The sequence below is a fragment of the Vulpes vulpes genome, chromosome 12 (assembly GCF_048418805.1).
Source record: "Vulpes vulpes isolate BD-2025 chromosome 12, VulVul3, whole genome shotgun sequence".
NCBI lineage: Eukaryota > Metazoa > Chordata > Mammalia > Carnivora > Canidae > Vulpes > Vulpes vulpes.
Window position 1 is genome coordinate 120,760,470 of NC_132791.1, and position 12,716 is coordinate 120,773,185.

Below are 12,716 nucleotides of genomic sequence, written 5' to 3' on the forward strand. Positions count from 1 at the left end.
AGGACCCTGGGATCACACCCTGAACTGAAGGCAGATGCTCAACTACTGAGCCACCCAGGTGCTCCAGGCAAACTGTTTTAAAGCTGTTTTTCCCCATGTCCATCTGTCCAGCATTTGTGTTGGGGTGAAGGGCTCCAGGATGGGTAGTGCCCCTTGACCGGCAGTATTACACGTGCTCTCTGAGCTCCCTCCTGACACCCTAGGCTCTGTGTAGGGCCTCACAGGCCCCAGCTTCCCAAAGACAGTGAGGTGATTTCCTCCCTCCCACAAAGACCACAGATGCTCTCCTTCTGCCTGTTTTCTCTTGGCAGCTCCTAAGCCAGCCTCAGGATGCCCTCCGCTCCCCTGCCTACCCCTGCGGACAAGGAGGAGCAGCGAGGAAAGGTTTGGTTAGAACCATTAACAGGCATGTTAAAAAGCTGGTCCAAGCTGTCCTCTGGCCCTGGCCATGTGACAGGCGAATCCTTTCCCATGGCCCCTCAGATTGACCCTTCCTTCCCGTTTGCCTAGGATCGTCCTGGTTTTAACACTGAAAGCCCCATGTCCCCAGAAACCACCGTCTGGGCAAACCAGGACAGTGGGTCACGCTAAGTCCGCTGCCTGACTTCCATATAAAAGGCGTTCTGTAAAATCTAGTGCCCCTAGGCCTCTTCTAGTCCTCTTTCATTCTGACCGAGCTTAGAAGAAGCCTGCCCTGGTGACCCGGCATTGGAGGCAGAGAAGTTTCCCAGGAATTCTTGAGGTCTGGCTGTTCTGCAAAGGCTACAGCATGAGCAGATGCTGCCTTGGCCCTGGGATCCTTGGAACAAGAGTGCCCTGGTGTCCTGGCTGCCCCTCCTTTCTGACGGTGGTTCCTCAGCAGGCAGCCAGCACAGCTGTACCTCCCCTTGCCAGCCTGGCCCCCGCCCAGGCCCAGAAGCTCTCCTGCACATTGAAGGAGGCTAGGAAGGTGAGGTGGATGTAGTGTCGTTCCTGGAGGCCACAAATGGTGATTTCCCAGTTTCCCCAGGTCTCGCTGATTTCTGCTCCCCAGAACTGGTATGGGGCTCAGCATGGGGTGCCCACTGAGCTCACTGGGGCGGAGGAGGGTGTGTGTTGTCTGGGTGGGCCTCTCCTCCGGCCTCCACCATCCAGAGAAGAGCAAAGAAGAGGCTGCCAGACTGCTGGAGCCCACAGGGATTTTGTGGGGTTTGTTTTTCCTCAGCACCGTCTGCAGAGGTAAGGCCATGAATAAAAGAGTGAGGGAAGATTTACTGTTCCTTCAGTTGGCAGTGGCCCTGTATTTGCACAGCGGATCTGGGCGAGGAGGGGCTGGAGCAGGTGGGGGCGATGCTGGCACAGGGAGAAAGTCTGACTCCTGGCAGTCTTTTCATGAGGACCCTGGCTAGAGCTGCAGGCAAGGCTGCAAGGGGGCTTTCTGGCCATGTCTCCAACCCCCGAGGCTGGGGCGTCTTCTCCCCTCTCCCACCTTCTTGCCACCATGAACCCATAGCAAGCAGCTCAGGTCCCAGGACCTGTAAACCCAGGGGCATGTGGTGGGCCTTACAGGGTGCTGCCCATGAGGACCCCAAAGAGAGGGCTCCAGCTGGGCGCATTCATCATCCATGGCCCTGGTAATGACACAATCGAGAAATAACTTTCATCATGGCCTAGCCTCATCTGGGGCTGGGTGGGCCTGGGGCTGGGGCTGGGCCTAGGAACCCTTCAGCTGTGAGCAACCTTGGACAGGGTCCAGTATTACCTCCCCATACACGTCTAAGACCATACAACCATATATTGGTGACATTGTCCTGTTTCTGGGGCCAACAAAAGATGGACAACTTTTTAATTAATTAATTAATTAAAGATTTCATTTATTTATTCATGAGAGACACAGAGAGAGGCAGAGACACAGGCAGAGGGAGAAGCAGGCTCGCTGTGGGGAACCCGATGTGGAACTCGATCCCAGACCACAGGATCATGACCTGAGTCAAAGGCAGACACTCAACCACTGAGCCACCCAGGCATCCCAACTTTTAATACAGTCAATCCCAACAGGTCAGAACTGGTGGTGGGAGGGAGTGGAAGAGATGGAAGTCTTAGAGACTGGGGATGGCCCCTGGGAAGTGATATCCATATGGTGTGTGTCTGTATCTGTGTGGTCTATGTGTGGTTTTGTGTGTATACCTATGTGTGAGGCTCTACAGAATTTCTACCCTCACCCTGAAGAGGTGGATCTAATTCTGGCCAGTTTCCATGTACAGGGCCCCCACCACCTTTAGCTTTTCTCTCCCCATTGTGCTCACACTTTGTGCACACATACACACACACACACCACCTCAACATTTTACCCTGCCAGGCATGATCATAAATTACTAGGAAGTAATTATTCATGGCCCTGGTAATGAACACAATGGCCATCACAATGGTCATATGTAGGAAACAAAGACCTGTAGTCACTTGTTTGTACATGTGTGTGCATGTGTGTGCATGTGTGTGTGTGTGTGTGTGTGTGGTTGTTTCCCCACAGGGGCTGCTGAATCTTAAGTCAGCCTCTCAAGACTGCTCCCCCCAGGTCCACTTTAACATTTGTGGGGCTTAGGTCAGGAGTGTGGGTGGAAGGCCATATACCATCTTGTCTAAAGAGTTAAAAGTAACATATCAAACTAGCAAATAATTAAGTCAGGAATGTCTTGCCATGACAAATAAACCTTCTTAAAGATGTGGAAGGCCAGATTCAAATTTAGAATCCTAGAATCCCTGGATTCTTCCCCGGAATGTGGCTGGATGGGAAGAGTCGGCATGTGGCCACCTTTTCTTCCCACATCCTGACCCACCCCCTCCTACGCAGAGCCTTGTGGACAGCCCTGTGGGCATTCCTCCTGCCTAGGGCTGTGTCCACCTGTGGGGTCTGCCCTCCTGGAGAGACCTGTGCAGCCTCAGGGCCACTTGAATTCTAGGATCTAGAAGGGGACACATGGGCTGTGGGTGGGCACATTGCCTCAGCCCTGTGAGCTTCTCCCTTGAGGGAGGGTATGGTAAGAAAGAGCAAGGACAGCAGGATCAGGCCTAGGGTGAGGCAAGTGAGGCAGGGCTCTCGGGATCACACAGGATGGGCCGGCTCCTCCCTCATGCTGGTACTGGCCCTACAGGACAGGATCTTACAGAGTGAGCAGCCCAAAGCAGGGTGGGCTTCTCTCTCTGGTCTCTATGGGAGCTGAAATTTATTGCAGCCCATTGAGTGAGACAGAGGTTAAGATTGCAGAGGTAGATCCCCTCTTCCGTGTGCCTCCACTCCTCTAAAGTACTAGAAAGCACCTTTGGCCACAGTTCAGGGAACTCTCCTTCACATCAGCTCAGCCCTATGGCAGCCCCTGCGCTCATGCTCAATGGAAAAATAGAGACATTCATTGTGATTCTCACTCATGTGGCCACTCAGAAATTAACTGAGATAAGCACAGGGGGAAACTCTAGTGGACAAATGGATTGTATTCCAGAACTCTGTCACAGAACCGAATTAATTTAAATGAAGATGAGTTGGGATGCCTGGGTGGCTTAGCAGTTGAGCATCTGCCTTTGGCTCAGAGCACGATCCTGGTCCCGGGATCAAATCCCGCATTGGGCTCCCTGCGAGGAGCCTGCCTCTCCCTCTGTCTATGTCTCTGCCTCTCTTTGTGTCTCTCATGAATAAATAAATAAAATCTTAAAAAAAAATGAAGATGAGTCAAGGCTGATTAGAAAAATGGCTGAGTAGGGTCAGGGAAGGTCTGTAGGAGAGGAGCCAGGATACAGTCTGTAGGCATTCTGGAGAGATCTGGATTAACCTTGTATGGACAGATTGTCTTCCCCAAATGCTTGTGTTGAAGTCCTAACCCCCAGTGTGATCGTATACTGAGACAGGGTCTTTGGGAGGTAATTAAGGTTAGATGAGGTCTTCACTGGTGGCCTTATAAGAAAAGGAAGAGACACCGGCACAGAGAAGAGGCCATGTGAGGACACCGTGAGAAGGTGCTCACCTGCAAGGCAGTAGGAGAGTCCTCACCAGGGACTGACCTTGATGGCATCTTGGTCTTAGACTTCAGGCTTCAGAAATGGATTTCTGTTCTTAAAGCCATGTGCTCTGTGGTATTCTGTTAGGGCAGCCCTTGCCGATTAATATCAAACTAAATCACCATAGAAGATGCTCATAAAACAGGAGAATAAATACAAGAGCAAGCATGGGGTGTCGCAGTCTGATGTGGAGACTGTGGCTCAGGTATCTGTTGCACCATGTGTGGGAGGCAGTTAGGGGAGGCCCGGTCAGTGGGGAGAGAAGAGTGCTGGTCCCAGGAACCCCAGAGTCTGGGCTCTTTTTCTTTTTCTCCCTTTTTAACGATATTTTTTTATTCATGAGAGACACACAGAAAGAGAAGCAGAGGGAGAAACAGGCTCCCCACGGGGAGCCTGATATGGAACTCGATCCTGGGACCCCAGGATCACGCCCTAAGCCAAGGCAGATGCTCAGCACTGAGCCACCCAGGCATCCCCAGAGTCTGGGTTCTGATCTAGCTTTCATTGCCTGTTATTGAGCACAGCTGTCTCTGGATTTTGTTACGTTCCTATTTTCTCCTCTAGGTAATGGGACTAATAACATATGTCCTGTGTAACTCACAGAGTCAAGGCAAATTAAATGACAAGAAAGCTTTAGAGATCATGTAGAGCTAGGCAAATGTAAAAGGTTATTGATTCGAATCTGTACTGGCACATCTGCCAGTTGTCATGTTTATCCAGTCAAACCCCATTTGCTGGATGTCTCCTTGGTGTCATGACCCATCTCAAGCCTGGAGCACCCAGAACTGAATAAAATAATGCTGCCTTCAAGGGGTTCATGATCTGGTTGCAGACAAGCACCAAAAACTGGTCTGAGAGCAGTTTATTTGCTGAGAGAGCACAGATATGAAATATTTTGAAAGAGTTTGCTGCAATTACTGTACAGCTATTTACAGACAGATGCTCGTTGCCAAGAAAGGACTGAAGTGATAAATGTAGAAATTTCCCACCTATTATCAGCATGTAGGGTTTTAAGAAAACCAGTGGAGGCAAATGATGTTTCGATCGTAATCTCCAAAGTGTGGTTTCCATACCAACATATTTGTGCAGACTAGAAAGCCCAAAACAGAACAGCTGCCTCTGATTCACAAGAAGGCGAGCCTTGGTCAAATCAAGTTTTTAGTAGAAAAGACTAAGCCCCCAGCCCCTTCAGCGCCCTGCCATGTTGTCTGTGCTCCCGTACGCAGACACATAAGCATACAACGGTAGGTGAGCTGGGGCCTTTCCAGGGATTAGATCAGGCTCTCAGTGGCATCTGGGCTCTAACCCTGGACCATCACTGTATGTGTCTGGGGCTCAGCTTCCTCATCTGTATAGTAGGAGTGATCCTGCCTCATCGGTTTTATTATCATGAAACTGAAATCACATTAAAGTTTTTATTATCTTGAAAGAGCAAGTAACAGAGTAGTCACTCAGTCCAGAACATAGCTTAATCACACTCCTAGGAGGCAGGCAGCGTGGCATGAGAGGCCGTGTTCAGTTTTGTGTCCACCTTGTGAGGACGTCACCATGGAGGATCCAATCCTCCCTGATTTGTCCTGCTGGCCTCTGCCCACCCACCCTCCCTCCCTTCCTCCCTTTGTCCTCCCTTCTCCTGACTCCCCATTTGCCTTTCCTTTGTTTTTATCACGTGCCTCATGTGTACCAGAATGTAGAGATAAATATCTCACTATTTCAGCAGAAACTCCTAGTCATGTGTGGATCCCTTATACCAATCATTTCAGTACTGGGCCAAGGGTCAGGTGCTGCAGGAGCATGAATAAGGCATGAGGCTGGGTAAGGAGATTCTGTGAATGTCAGAACTGAGCTGAGGCAGGGGCAGGGATACAGCTGGGGGTGGAAAGAGAGAACAGAGCCTTTGGGACCAATGGAACAATGTGAAATACCTGGTATTTCCTGGGAAACAGCAAGTGGTTCTTTGCAAGTAGTTCTATGATTGTGGACCCAGAACAGGGTCTGATTCCAGTGAGTATGTGGCAGCCAGACCAAGAGGTCTTCACTTTATCTAATGGGAAGTGGAGAGGGAGCCTCTGAGACTGTTAAATCAGGAGAGAGTCATAGTCATATATAGTAAGAGTATAAATGTATAATGGAGAGAGTATTCTGGAAGAAACGGGCAGGTGGGCTTTGAGGGGCACCGGCATGCCATCATAACCATTAGTGTAGGGTTTCAAACTGCTTTTGAAGATAAGATCTTTATTTGGAGCCCTTAAATATATGATACAAAGCAGTGTTTTATTAGCATGCCTTTATTTTATCATTGCAAATTGGCAACATGTACTTAGTATAAAATCAATCAGTGAGAACAGTAGTGTCATTTTGATGAATATAAGAAGTATAAGGGGATCCCTGGGTGGCGCAGCGGTTTGGCACCTGCCTTTGGCCCAGGGCGTGATCCTGGAGACCCGGGATCGAATCCCACGTCAGGCTCCCGGTGCATGGAGCTGGCTTCTCCCTCTGCCTGTGTCTCTGCCATTCTCTCTCTCTCTCTGTGACTATCATAAATAATAATAATAAAAAGTATAAGAAGTCACAGGCTATGCATCAAATTACAGAGTTATATTCACTTCCAGATCCACTTTACTAGCAGATTTTGGTTTTGGTTGCATAGCACCAAGGAATCCTGACTTACCCGGCTAAAGTCATTGCTAATAGCAATGAGTTTTGCGCAGCTTGACTTTCAGTCTCAGGACATGCGTTAATTAAAAGAGGAAAATTTCATTCAGAGGCTTGTATAAAAATGAGTTAATTTTGTAACCTAGGTTAATGGGCTGGTGGTCTCCAAATACCAAAATTGGGTATAAGAAAGCACATTTTCTTTCTTCTTCTTTTTTTTTTTAATATATAGCACATTTTCATTGTGCTATATATTTCATTTCATTTTTTTAATATATAGCACATTTTTAAAATATATAGCACATTTTTTAATATATAGCACATTTTTTTAAATATATAGCACATTATGGTTTAGATGGCTAAAATATGTTTAAAATGAGATTTAAATAAACTGTTCGAGAAACCCCAAGCCACAGATGGAAATTGAAGACATGATTTTATTCCTAGCCTGAGTTAAGGGTATTAAGTGGCTTATTTGTGTTGGGCATTCACCAGGTGACAGCAGCTGGTCCTACCATGGCTGAAGTTGAACAATTAGGTTACATTAATACTTTTTGGGGTGTGGGTTATATTAATACTTAATATACTTCTTCAGTTGGATGTTGACAGGCACTTCTCTCAAAACTGGCAGGAGTGGGAAGGTGGGGTGGGGTGGCATTAGGTTTGTCTTTCCTTTGGACAGCATATGGTATCTGTATAATCTTGGTACTTAGCTGTGATTTGTGGCATTGGGAGAATCCAAGCAAAATGTCAGAATATTGGGAGACCTCACATCCATTTGGAAACTTCTACCCATGTACACTTGTGGAGCTTCCATGAAGCACAAAAGCCCCCCAAGAGGAAACTGGTAACAGCTCCTTTTACTAAACACCTGCTATGTAGTGGGCACTGTTTCATGCATCTTATATTACCGACACTCTTCATCTTTGCAACAATCCTAGAAGATGATTGCTATCATTATCCCCATTTTGAAGATGAAGGAATTGAAGTACAAGGAGGTTAAGTGTCTTGCTCAAGGTCAGACAGCTAGTAAGTGGCAGAGCTGGGCTTCAAATCCATAGTCTGGCCCTAGAGCCTGCATACCCAACCCTGTCCTGTCTTGTTCTCTTCAAGGTGAGAGTTTACATTAGATGCCTGAGCTCCAATACCTTTTAATTAGAATGAACATTGCATTTGTCCCTTAATTTTTCCCAGGAATATCCTCAGTACAAGTCATAGAACATGTTTTTCTTCTTTTTTTTAAAGATTTATTTATTTGAGAGAGAGCGCACAAGCGTGAGTATGCACAAGTGGGGGAGAGGTGGAGGGAGAAGGAGAAAGAAAATATCAATCAGACTCCTCCTGAGTGCAGAGCCAGATGCAGGGCTTGACATAGGGCTCAATCTCACAACCCTGAGATCATGACCTGAGTCAAAGCCAAGAGTTGGATGCTTAACCGACTGAGCCACCCAGGCACCTGAATATAGGTTCTTTTGATGATGTTCAGAATGGGGCTTTTAGTGGAAATTATGCAGTGTGCAGTGTAGATGGGGAAATGGATTAACATATATGTGAACTTTGTTGAAATGTATTTTTTGAAGATGGGCTTGAACCCTCCATGGTCTGGATTCATGATACTATCATGAAGCATCAGGTGTCATGGAGTCAATAAACTGTCCCGGGGTCTGTGAGCCAGACAGCCTTTCTTTCTCTGTTAATTGCAAGATCTAAGATACCAAGGGAGTAGGACAGACCCGGTACAGAGAACGTGGTGGGATGCTGAGGCTCTGGGTGAAGTGTGGTCCTGGTTCTCAGGCCCCCTCACATCCACAGTTTCCTGGCATTGGTCCTTCCAAGTAAAGAAAAACAGCCCATTAAGCCTCCACTGAAGGTAGGGGGCTGAGAAGCTTAAGAGGAGATTATAATGAAAGTGAATTGGCAAAGCAGCTAAATTGATAGGAAACAGCAGGGTGGGGGCAGCCATTGCAAAACCAGTCTATTAAGACAAGGTCCCGAGAGGCCAGGCTGGATTTTTCTCAAGAACAATGCTGAGCTGAGCAGACTGAATAAATGAAGACATGTAAGTCTTCGTTGCACGGATTGGCATGAGCAGCACACTCTAGAAGCAGGTCATGGTCAGAATAGCAGCTGACCTGTTGGCTGGGTCTCAAAGCTGAATTTGGAAAGAGTTTATTTCAGGATGAACAAAAGGAATCTCCTATTGGGAGAGCTTGTTATCTCTGGTGCCCACACCAGAGCATGAAAATCACATCAAGGAAGGATTTAATGAGTTCTTGGAGCTTAGAGAGCAAAAGGACTAGTGAGGGGAATAGAGAGGTTTGGGGAAGCTTCTTGACCCTGTGGGATCACCATTGGGAAGTTCAGCAGCTTCCCTGGACTCCTGGTGGCACTGTGACCCTAGTGAACTGAAGCCATGATTGCCACGTGACCCTCGAGGGCCTCTGCTCAGGTTCCAGTGTGCTGTACATATCCCTGGGGGTTAGTCTGAGCATCATGTTCAGAGATCTCATACCTCTACTCACAGCCCACACACTTCTAGGTGTCAACTCCCAGAGAGTGTGCCGAGCTCAGGTCTCTCTATAAGCAAGGAGCTGGTTCCAGCCCAACTACAGCTCTGAGAATGAGTGTGTGGTCTCTTTCCATGTGGCCAGACCACTGCTCCTGGTTGAAAGGAGCAGGGTGGGAACCAGTGCTCTTGGGGCACCTCCTTTGTATCAGGCACTGAACCAGACATATCAACTACACTGGTTCAATACAGCTACCTCCACTTGGTCCTCACCCTACACCACCACCACCTCATGATTTTTCTAGATACACACTTCCCCATCTCAGGTCTGTCTACAGCTCCTCAGTGTCCTCAGGATACCGTTGAGCTCCTGAGTTGGGTACACATACTCATAGAAATTCCAGGTCCTTCCACTTCCCTAGGCCAATTTCCCTCACTTCATCTTTTGAACCTTTTGTGATATCCAGCCACCTGCAGATTTGGTGTGTCTGTCACAGCTGCCAGGCCCCTGCCATAGGGTTCTCTTCCTTCACAGCAGGAGGATGGGATTCACAAAGGAACCAGAGTCATCAGTGGTTCTCAACGCTGGTGTGTTAGGTTGCCAGGGTGTGTTAGAATCACCCTGGCAATCACCCTAAAAATACCAATGATAGGCCCATTTCAGAAATGTTGATTTAATCGCTCTGGGCTGGGGCTCAGACTTAAAATTTTTTTTGAAAGCTCCTCTATTGGATCTAATGTTGAGGATCGATAAAATGTGTGATCAAAGCTGCTGAGGGCTGAGGAGTGAGCTGGTTTTGCACCCAGGTCTACCATTGAGGTAAGAGTAGAGGTGGAACTGTCTCTAATTGACCAAGGCAATCCTGAACATTCTAGTCCCAGATTAAGGGGGATAAGAGACAGAACCGGGGGGAGGACGACTCATTCTCTTGCTTCTACAATCTTGAGTTTATGTTGAAATCAGCACAGTGCAACTTTGATCAGCTAGAAAACTAAGGTGGGAACCTATAATAATGCTAAGATAAATCTGGATCTAGGATGTTCTGGATCCCTCCACTCACTGAGGGGCTCAAGTTCATTGCCCTTACCACATGCAATGCTCCCCTCTCTATCTCCTTCCTCCACACCTCCTCCCTAAGCCAGTGATGGAGAGGCACAGACTCCTGTGACCAGGAGTGAGACTTCCTCAGTCTTAGCCACATGCAGGTGGGCTCATGGAGGGTGAATGTCTCACCTTGCCAAGTTCTGTGCATATGTCTCTCTAATCTACCTGGGCTTTTCCTCACTAGGTTCAAGCAGAGACCTCTCTCAGCTGGTGGACCTGAGGTACTTTAGCATGCATCAGAATCACCCGGAGTGATTGTTAAACACAGAGATTCTATAGGACTAGGGTGGGGCTTGATAATTTGCATGTCTAGCAAATTCCCAGATGGTGCTGATGCTGCTGGTCTTGGCAGCACATTTTGAGAATTTCTGCTTTGAAGAACAGACCCGGCACCCCTGGGTGGCTCAGAGGTTGAGCCTCTGCCTTTGGCTCAGGTTGTGATCCCAGGTCCAGGCATCAAGTCCTGCATCAGGCTCCTTGAGAAGAGCCTGCTTCTCCATTTGCCTTTGTCTCTGCATCTCTCTCTGTGTCTCTCATGAATAAATAAATACAATCTTAAAAAAAAAAAAAAAAGAAAGAAAGAAAAAGAACAGATCCTTTCAGTCTGGATTCTCCAGGTATTAACCCAATTTAGGGAGAATCAAACCCTGGCCTACTGGAAATCTAGGATATAATGCTGTGCATGGCCCTCTCCTCACAGAAACCACCAGAGCAAACGTTTTCCAGATTCCTCCAGCATCTCCTTTAACGACTATGAAATACAATCCTTGTCTTTCTGACGATTTTTCTCCTGCCACTCAGTCTTTTCTGGCTCCCGTTTTCTATCTTTTCAAACACTCCAGTCTGTTTTATGGCTTGGCTATGCCATTGCACATGATGAATTCTGTGGCCGGGATTTCCTTCCCTTTTCTCCATCTGGATGTTTTATTTGCCTCTTTTGGTTAGAAGGAACAGCTCCTCACTCAAATTACTTCATTGTATAGGGACTTTATTTTAAAGATCCCAAGGGAGGCTGAGCAGATCTCAGGGAGAGCAGGAAGAGGTGGGTGGTTGTGATTTCAAGGTATCTGGAGGGACATTCGCAGCAGAAATTTGCGTGCATTTCCTCAAATGTTTGGCCACTGAGTGACTCAGCAACTCTGTGTGTCTACTCCTTATTCTGCCTTCTACTAACTAACATGCTTCCCCAGTACTCTGTTTTTCATCCACTTTATAGCTTTTGCCAGCTCCTCCTCATCTTACTCCATTTGTTTTTCCTTATAACTTTAGCTTGAGCCATGGTTTATGTTCTACCTCACTGATGATCTTTCAGATAGGGCTACAACCAGGGTGTTCAGTTTAAAGCACTTCTAGAATGGTGGAGGAAAGACTTCCAAAAATCTTCTTCATAAAAGCAATGAGAGGGGCATCTGGGTGGCTCAGTTGGTTAAGTGTCTGCCTTCAGCTCAGGTCATGATCCCAGGGTCCTGGGATTGAGTCCCAAATTGGGCTCCTTGCTCAGGGAGGGTCTGCTACTCCCCTTGCTGTACTCTCTCATTCTCTCTCTCTCTGTCAAATAAATAAATAAAATCATGCTACTCCCCTTGCTGTGCTCTCTCATTCTCTCTCTCTCTGTCAAATAAATAAATAAAATCATAAAAAAATAAAAGTAATGAGAACACTGGCAAAAATAGTCAAAATCAACTTCAAGAATTCTGGAATTTAACCAAGTTATACAACAATTTGTGGATCATTTACTCAAGAAATGGCCTAATGTCAGCAAGAACACTGTGTTTCTTTAGTATTTTTATCTTGCCCTATTTCCATTCCCCTTTCCCCAGCTCCACAGTAACCGTGGAAGCCAACAGCCTCACAACTATGGTTTCTGTGAAAACCAGCAGCATAGTAGCCACAGAAGAGGGCAGAATGGGTTCGGACTCTCCAAAAAGAGAAATGTTATTATTTGAGTCATATGGAAGTTCCCTGAAAGACAGCCATTCTCAAGGTGTGTCTTTAGTTGCCTCAACTCAGAGCTCAGACCTGTGGGACACCATCAAGTCACCAAAATGTACATTAATGGGAGTCCCAGAAGGCGAGGAATGAGAGGAAAAGAGAGAAAACTTATAATGGCTAAAAACTTAACATACTTGATTTAAAACATTAATCTATACATACATACAAAAGCCTGACAAACTCCAGGAAATTCATGCCTATACTCATTATAGTCAAATGATCAGAAGCCAAAGACAGAGAAACTTGAAAATGGCAAGAGAGAAATGACTCATTTAAAGGGATCCTTCGGGGATCCCTGGGAGGCTCAGCAGTTTAGCGCCTGCCTTTGGCCCAGGGCGTGATCCTGGAGTCCCAGGATTGAGTCCCGTGTTGGGCTCCCGGCATGGAGCCTGCTTCTCCCTCCTCCTGTGTCTCTGCCTCTCTCTCTCT